A 9,614-nucleotide genomic window follows, 5' to 3' on the forward strand; every position below is an offset into this window, starting at 1 on the left:
ACATTATTTTATAAGTAAGCACATACATTTACCCAATGTCTCAGTGTTGTATTGGGGAAATAAGGCTTATTTTTTTCTTGTAATACTTAATTTGACAAGTACCATGTTGTAGAATTTGTTGTACTGGCTTTAATTTATGCTTATTTTATTTATATTACGTACTGTATTACAGTATGAGAATCACCATTTAGATTAATGAGAATTATTGAAACCTCCTATACAGGACCCATAACAATGAATTTTTTTATTAATGTACTTAAAGTAGGTCACAATGTCACAATCGCAAAAATTATTTATTTAAGAAAAATATAAGTTGTATACGGTGGCCTGGACATGTTTTTTTTCTTGAAGTTCACCCATTTCCTTAAGGAGCAGCAGTGCCTTAGTGTGTCGCTTTGGAAGATCAGAAATGTTGTGGTCCTTTCAATATTTAGTTCATGTTTTCCAAGCACATTAATATATGACAATGAAGGACTGATCTGTGTGTTAGTGTGGCTGCTTGTGTGATATATGCAATAGTGTTGAATCTTTTTCATTCAACGGTGTGCCTGAAACTGAAGACCATGACTTTGCAGTTACAGTTATTGTGCATGCTTACTGTATGACGGAATCAGTGGATCATCAAATTGAAGTTTAGAAACATGTTAGTTTTAATCTAAGTATTACCGTAAAATATATTTATAAGAACCTCTGGAAATAAGTAGTCTGTATTTTTTCAATCTGAGACCTTTCTATATCACAGTTCTTTTCCTCAGGTTTGTGATTCACAGAATCATTTAGGTATTGTTATATAATTCATCAAGATGTTTTGATTGCAATAAAATCACGAAAGACTCATAAACATCATTGAGAACAGCATCTTATTTCACGCCTTCTGATATTCAGAAGCTTCTGGGGCTTGTCAGTGGGCTCCCAGTGTAGAAGATGATTCTGGTAAAGGTTGCTGGACAACCTGGTCTCCTTGGTCCGGCCTCAAGCTGAGTCTCTGGAGCATTTGAAGAAGCCGCTTTAGGACCAAAGGCCTTAACCAGGATCGCTTTAAAGCTGATTTAGGTCATAACCACCAAATGTGGATTTATAATCCCGCTTACTTTCTCCTTCCTCCATAGCATTACACTACTGCAAAGGTATTTTCATCTTCAAATAATGTCAAATTAAAAGATAAGATGGCCAAAACTGTGACTTGAGCACTAAAGGGCAAACCACTAAATGTTTCCATATGTTAACACTAGTATTGATAAGAACCAACGAAGCCCAAAAAATCAGAGACAAAGTGTGTGAACGTTTCTTAGTTTTAATTAATAAGCACTCCATCTTCTTCACACTTGATCTTCATTTTCATCCTCCGCAGCACCTTCTGTAAAGCACACAAACAAAACACTTTAGCAGAGAGTTAATGCACACATAATACACCAACATAAGCTGAACTTCTGAGCTTTGTTTTGAGCATTGCTAAATGGACTGTAACGTCACTCGCATTGTTTTTTCAGCATAAAGAATTTTTTTAAAGCCACTACACCCAGTCTGACTGCTTTGAAAAGGCTTCGTACGCTCGATATCTGAAAGGTGCTGATGAGCCGCTTCCCGCAGATCAGCGATCACATCAGGAAAGCTCTTCTCAAGTTCCTGCAGCTTGTCCACAGACAAGGAAAAAAGTGTGCAGGAACTTAAGGCACGAAGTTGAGCAGGCTGCTGTCCTCCCAAGAGCAAACTGATCTCTGCAAAGACATAACAGAGAAATCCAAATAGAAAAAACATTCAATATATAAGCAAGAAACTTAACTACAAGCCAAATACGTCATAACACTTTTATAGAGTACGGCATTTCTCCATCAAATGATGAAAACAAGTAGATCTACAGTAAGTCAACATGAAAAGTAGACTGGCGGTACAGTATATACTGTTTGTATATTTTCTTTTAAATATACCAATGGCACACTTAAAGGTTTTTCGGTCGTTTTCCAAGTTGTCCGAATTATGTCTGAATTCTTTCACACATACTACCAGCTTCCTGTCAAAAGTAGGAAGTTCTTGGTAAAAATGATATGATGTGTGTCTCTGTAAAGTTCAAACTGAATTAAAGCAAGTTTCTCATACACCACCTCCAAAGTACTCTCCAGACAAGAGCTCCTGCTGGAAAGACTTGATCTCCTCGTGTACCCGTCCACGCTCGATGAAGAACATCCTGTCAGCAGGACCGTTCCGTTGGATGATGATGTCGCCTGTCTGGAAGATTTCGCACTCCAGCTTCATCAGAACGGCCTCAATCAGCGTGACATCGCCACTAGCAAACAGCCATCCCTTCATCAAGTTTGGGCACATGACTTTCATAACATCCTACAGTACGAAACATGAATGTCTTTTAGCTTTGAGCTCATGAATATGCTAATTTGCTCCTACACATGAACAAAATAAACTTTTAGAAGGTATACACATTTACACTCTTTTGATCGGTCAGTGACAACATTTGACAAAATGGTATAACTGCACACATCAGTTCATATTTTAAAAAATCTAACTTTCTCAATTTGACAAACCTTTTTTAGCGATTCTTGCAGGAGGCCAAGACAGCTCCTTTTCTGTTGCCATCTGTAGCCTGCAATGGCACGCTTGCGCAATGCCTTGGGCAGATGTTCGAAGTTTTTCAGCTACAGATGTAACATATCAAATATGCCATTATATTATCTGACGTACCTTCAGTTCATTTAATAAAAATGAGCAAATGTTACAAAAGAGCACCTCTTTTACGTTCGCATTGCTAGCTGCAAATGTTGCTATCTGCAAAGCAACAAGTGCAATAAACATCGATCGGCCAATCACAATACTTATGATGGCGGCCCATTGTTCTTCAATACCTACAAATCAGAGAAACACATCCATGCAAACGCCATTATTGCATCTTTTTACATCCTTTTTGAGTGCTGCTTGCTTTTACTAGGTTGTGGTAAGTTTTATTGTTAAGGATTTGGTCAAAGCCCTGAGTTCGTCTAAATGCAAGCATCGCTGAATTTAAGTATTTCGAATGCATGTTGGAAGTGTGACGTACGTGTCGGAGGGTCAGAAGCTCCACATAGTGTCCCGGTCATTTGGCAGAATGCACGAAAGAAAGAAGATGAGTACTTCTCTCCAATTGAGGCATTCTACGTAATGTGTCAAAAAAAGAATAAAACAGGCATTCAATTCACGTGACTTCTCACCATATTAAAAACCATGTACCATTTACCAGGAGGTGTTCTTGTGTGACCCAGCTATCAGGTGGAAATTCACGCAGCCCGGAGAGGAAAAACTGGATGCAGGCGTTCCAGTGCATAATAAGAAACAGCACCACTGCAACAAACAAGGTTCTAAAGAGTCTTCTCACTGCTACAAGCTGGATGTGTAAATCCTACAAGCACGTACGAAAACACCATGCAACCATTACAATCACTCTCCATACAACAACAAAAATGTCTACTTTTGTATGCAAGAAACTGGCTATTCCTTACTTCTTCAAGTTCCAAGAAAAACCTGGTGAGTTTCGGGACACGGAGCAGACGTATCATGCTCAGAATCCTCACAAACATGAGGATCCTCATGATCTTTGAGGCCATCAGCGAGCTCGTGTCAACGTGATAGTTTTCCTGAAACAAATCAAATATGGTTTTATAGTAAGACGTCGAATAGTTGATATCATCAATGTGACTGATATTAATAAGGCCGAATAAGCAAACTCACCAAAATTATGATGAAGACATCCGCCGGAAACGCAGCCAGCAGGTCTGGAACAAACCACGAGCTTAGATAGTCTTTCTTTATCAGCTGAGGATCAAGAACGGGCACCTAGACGGAACAAAAAAGTGCGGACTGAAAATCTGTTTTGAATATAAAAACATAGACAGGTGCAGCTAAGTAAGATAATCATATTTACGTTGTTGTCATCAGTTAAACTGGACTATTTCTAAAAATGTGTGATTGGCATTATTAAGGCGTTCATCAGTAATCTGGCTAATGCAAAGGTTTAGTTTTCATTTCGTTTCTTGTTTTTCACCCAGAACGCTGTTACGGCTGGTTTCCTACCTGACCATGTTCCTTGAAGAATCCCATTCGAAAGTTTATCAAGATGTCAAAACAGAACACTATGTCTGAGATGACATTTAAAGATAACCAAATCTTGTGTGAGCTTTTGTGGATATCCTCAGAAAAGGCCATGTCCAAAGGGATGGCAAACAAGTTGAAAGATGTAAGGATGATCATGAACAGCAGGTATACATTTCTGCGAAAAAAAAAAAAGGCTTTGAAACACAAAATCTATTGTATGTTGCTTGGTTAGCTAATTCACTCAAAGTCCCACCGCATTCAATAATGTGCCGTTGTGTCACTCATCTTTTAGCACTGAAATAGCATCTGTAAAAGGTTTTTTCCTGTGATTGTGATTTATTCATGCCTTAAAAAGGCTGAAATGTAACATTTGTACTGTATACATAGATGCTTCATTTGACGTGTGAGCAGCGTGTGCTGGTGTTGCAGAAGCAGAGCTGAAACATCAGTGATGGTTATATACTGTATGTAGTATATGCACCATCCACATCTATGCCTCACATGAAGTTGTAAACAGAGGCAGTTTCAAACAGCATTTTTTTTAAACCGTCTTTGGTAAATATATGGAGAAAATACTCTACAATGGATTCAAGTATTGAAATTGCACACGGTTTATCTTAAAGCGTATATAAAAACACGATTATCGATTAATCGATTGTTCAAAAGAGGGAGTTTAACTCAAATTAAATTCCTTTATGATTTTGTTTTCACATTTTCCTTCATATGCAAAGATATTTCTAGTAACAAAAAGTCCAGGGCCCTTTTCCAGTGGAAGGAATGAATGCCTTTCATGATTTAACCTCCTCAAATAAGCATTAATACAAATGATTTGTACCCCGACCCCCAAAAACACAAGATTTTGGTTTAATGTGGTGGTGCATTATTAATAAAATGAGATTTTTCCGGTTACCTGGCCCGACTCCCCGGATGTATTATACAAGTCTCTTTGTCAGACGGTTCTTTGCATTTCAATGGCATCCTTCCTGTAAACAAGTTTCAGCGAAAGGTGAAAGACGAACTCTTCTGATGCTGGTCGTGAAGCGAAGTGTACAGTTGACCGTTGCTTCCGTTGTTTTTTAAATTGCATCGAGTGAATTTGAATGATGCAGATCATCGTCATATTCATGCCGCTCCACCAGCAGCGGCTCGCCCATAGAGGGCGCTGGGGCGCCGACCTCCCTGCCAGTTTTTTATTTGTATTTAAAAAAAAAAATCTTTTAATAATCTCTCATTTTGAAAAATAATCTGTGTTAATTACATGATATTAATGGTTTTACTCTAGAATGTGTTTAGAACTCTCCAGAATGATATTTGGATGTTGGTGTAGTAGTAGTAGCCAATAGGCTGTCTTCCCTGGGCTCCAGTTCGCTCAGCCCTACAGTGCTGGAATTTAAGCCAATGGTTCCCCGGTTGCTACGCAAAAAAGTTTATATTTCGCCAATCATCGTCGTGTAATTTTAAGGTTTAGGGGCTCTGAAAATATCGCCTGTAGTACCAAGATTAGTGATGGGCGATACCACATTTTTTTGATGCGATACGATACCGATATTTTTTCTTTAAATTTAAGCGATACTGATACCGATACCGATACTGCTATCATTTTTAAAGTGTATGAGAATTTTTCATTTTTATAATAGAATATAATTACAATTAAAGACAAATTACGACTTGTACTGGCCATTAATAACATATTTATTATAAAAGGTTAATTTAACAAAAAATTTTAATGTTTAAACCACATTCTTCCAAAAATTATGATGAAATAACGTAAATCCTAAAAACATTAACTGTGCATTTTTTCACTGTCATTTTAAACAGGCCATTTTTCTTGAACTGTTACACTTACTGTACAGAACTATTACTGAACTGTACTGAAGTTTCCTATCGCAAACTTTCATTTGTGTGCGCGCACAAACACACTTATTTTTATTTGCCTATTTGTACCAAGTGACAAGGGATTACACGTAATAGGTTAACTAATGACCAGCTCTTTGTACCTGGATACTTTTTGCCTCCCTGGAAAGTCTCCTGTAACGTCTTTTGTCGGACAGATGAAGACTGGGCAGAGGAAGACTGGGCACCGATGCCGTGAAATTTTGTGGTGCCTTTGAACTTGCTTTGCGTGGTCACGATGAGAGTGACGCATCAGAAAACCCTGGCATTTTCCTGGGTCTAATTGATCTTATGGCCTCAATCGACCGTGAGTTGGAGGTGCACCTGGAGAACGCCACTGTTTTTAAAGGCACTTCGAAGACCGTGCAAAATGAACTGTTAGACTGCATGTTGTCAGTTCTCAGAGACCGCATTCTGGAAGAGGTGAAACAGTCGGACTATATTGCCATTCAGGCAGACGAGACAACCGACATCTGCACTCATTGTCAGCTTGTGCTTGTGCTACGGTACATAGATGGCCACAACAACATTCAAGAACGTTTTTTTGAGTTTATCGCGCTTCCAAATGCGACCGCTGATACGATTGCCACTGCATTATTGGAAAGGCTGAGCACCATCCTTCCTGCGGGACAAGAGAGAAAATTAATTGCCCAGGCCTATGATGGTGCCGCAGTGATGAGGGGTGCTACAGGTGGAGTGCAGCGTATAGTGCAAGACGTCTACGGGAGTGCATACTACGTTCACTGTTATGCGCATCAGTTGAACCTCATTATGCAGCAGGCAACATCCCAAAGATCGGGCAGTTTTTTTCAGACATTGGGGGGTTTTCTACATTTTTTTCCAAGTCATTCAAACGAACGGCAGTGCTGGATGAAGTGGTGGCACACAGACTTCCAGGTGCTTCAACAACGCGATGGAACTTCCACAGTCGTGCTGTTAACACAGTTTACGAGCACAAAGATGAACTGGTTAAGTGCTTCCAAACCATTCGAGACAGAGGAGACTTTGATGCCATATCGAAGAGAGAGGCCGGGGTTTGTATGAGAATGTTGGAAGATGAGGTTTTCTGTTTCATCCTGGCGTTATTCCACAAAATCATGCCACATGTAGACATGCTGTTTAACCATCTGCAGAAGAGGAACATAGACTCTGTCTTCATCGCAGGGATCACCCAGAGGTTCACTCACAGCATACAGGTGATCAGGTAGGCTATGATTTTGCATATTGGCTAAAAACATGCTTATGCAGCCTAAACAATAAAAACATAAATCCACATGGCTTAGCACAACAGAACCTATCATAAATATTACAATTTCGCCACCATGTTAGACTAGTGAATTTATTTGTGATGAATCTAGATAACATTGACTAGGCCCAACACAACAATAGCACATATTTTAATACAGATTTATTAAAATTATGTTTATATCTCCAGCAAGTTGGTTTCTGATACAGTAGTTTCAGGGTGGACAGTGACTTGTGAAACTTATTTTGGATCAGGGACTCCGTTCCTTCTCTAGTTGAGGATGAGGAGTATAGGGGACCCGTACAGGAACCACCCCCGAAGAGACGGAGGGCAATGGGAGAAGAAACGCAACAGCATCTGGCAATAGAGGTAAGCAGTAATAGAAATTCTGTTTCTGTATTCTATAGCCTATATGTATTTGTGTTTGTTTGCACATTTTTGTATTCTGAATTGTCAAATCTATCTACTTTTTTTCACATTTGTGATTTTATTAATTAGTGCTATATGGTTTGTATGTGTGAGTGAGCGAGAGAGAGAGTGATAGAGACCGCCAATAAAGCGAGTGAGTGAGTGAGTGATAGAGACCGCCAATAGAGCGAGCGAGCGAGCGAGTGAGTGAAAGCTAGTGTCTGTATTGTAATTAATAAAACTTACTTGCTCATAACAAAATTGTAACTGCTATGAATATGCTGATTTTATTGTATTGTTGAACTGAGAAATGTGAAAACTTAATGTTTTCTGTGCTTACTCTTCTACAATTATGTATAATTTCATAGGTGTGTGATACCATTATGAGCCATGCCAAGGAGAGGTTTTCTTTCACCAATCATCTCATCAGTGCCACTCTGTTGCAAGGAGACTTGTTCCCACAACACAGCAGAAAGTTCCCAGATTCAGCACTAGGAACCACGGTGGAAGCCTATCCCATGTTGGACAAAGCCAGACTTAAAACAGAACTGTCCCTTATCTATGAAAATGAGGACTTCCAGGGTTGCAGTGGTGCACTGGCTCTCTTTCAGGTTGTAATGGAAAATAACCTTCAAGACACATTCACTGAAACTGTAAGTCTTCTCAAGATCCTCATCACCACACCAATGACAACAGCAGAATCAGAGAGGTGCTTCTCTACTTTAAAGAGGATCAAAACGTTCCTTAGGAACACTATGGCACAAGATCGCCTCAACGCTCTGGCTATACTCTCAATAGAGAAGAAACTCACACGGGACATTCCAGATTTCAACACAAGGGTCATTGAGAGATTTGCCACTCAGAAAGATAGACGAGCAAAGTTGCTGTACAAATAAGAGTTCTCCATCCCCTTCACTCACTCACCCCCCCCGCATTCACTCCATCTACCTCTCTCTCTCACACACACACACACACCCCCCCCGCATTCACTCCATCTACCTCTCTCTCTCTCACACACACACACACACACCTTCCCGCATTCACTCCATCTACCTCTCTCTCTCTCACACACACACACACACACACACACACACACACCCTCCCGCATTCACTCCATCTACCTCTCTCATACACAAGTCTGTCACAGACACCATATCTTAGTCTCTCTCTACTCTTCACTCTCTCTTTTTCTCTCTCTCTCTCTCACACACACACACACACACACTCACCCTCCATCTATCTCTCCAACTCACTCACTTTGAAAGACACGTACACACGCTGTCATTCTCTTACTCACTCAGTCTCTCTCTCACTCACCACACCACATTTCACACACATTTGCCATTAAAATATTGATCTTAATAGTAATGTAACTATGCTTGCTTTGTTTTTTTTTGTTCACTTTTTCCTATCTGGACACTGAGCGATGTAACTTGTTCATTATCATTACCTGTGAGACTTGATTTCTACATGGCAGTTCAATTAATATTGTCTTTTTAGACCATTGGTATTGACTGGTTTGAGTTCTTTTATTGGTATAGGCAAGGGACATGGACTAAAATGCACCAGAATGCAGGAAATCACATCTATGAAATTAAAAAATTTCTGGGGGAGGATCCCCCCAGATGCCCACACACACACACACACAAACAGCCCCACCTAAAATATTTTTCACCAGCCGCCACTGGTGACAGGTGTGCACGCGCAGCTCACTGCATCACAAGCCTTGCTGTCTTTGATCTCATGCGCCTATTTGACACTTAAGCATTCTTGTTGTATTGCCAACACTGCAAGTTTTTACTGCAACATTGCATGTAAACACGTTCGTGCAGAACACCTGTTTTGGCAGATATCCATAAATCAGGACAGGGAAACACCACTCCCACAATCCGACAATGTGTCTATTATTCTATTCTCTCGAGGCGTATTCTCCTCCCCTCGCAGTGACAAAGATTGTTGCATTATACACCAGGGAATGTTATTCTAACTG

Source organism: Barbatula barbatula, assembly GCF_947034865.1.
Source record: "Barbatula barbatula genome assembly, chromosome: 2".
Lineage (NCBI taxonomy): Eukaryota > Metazoa > Chordata > Actinopteri > Cypriniformes > Nemacheilidae > Barbatula > Barbatula barbatula.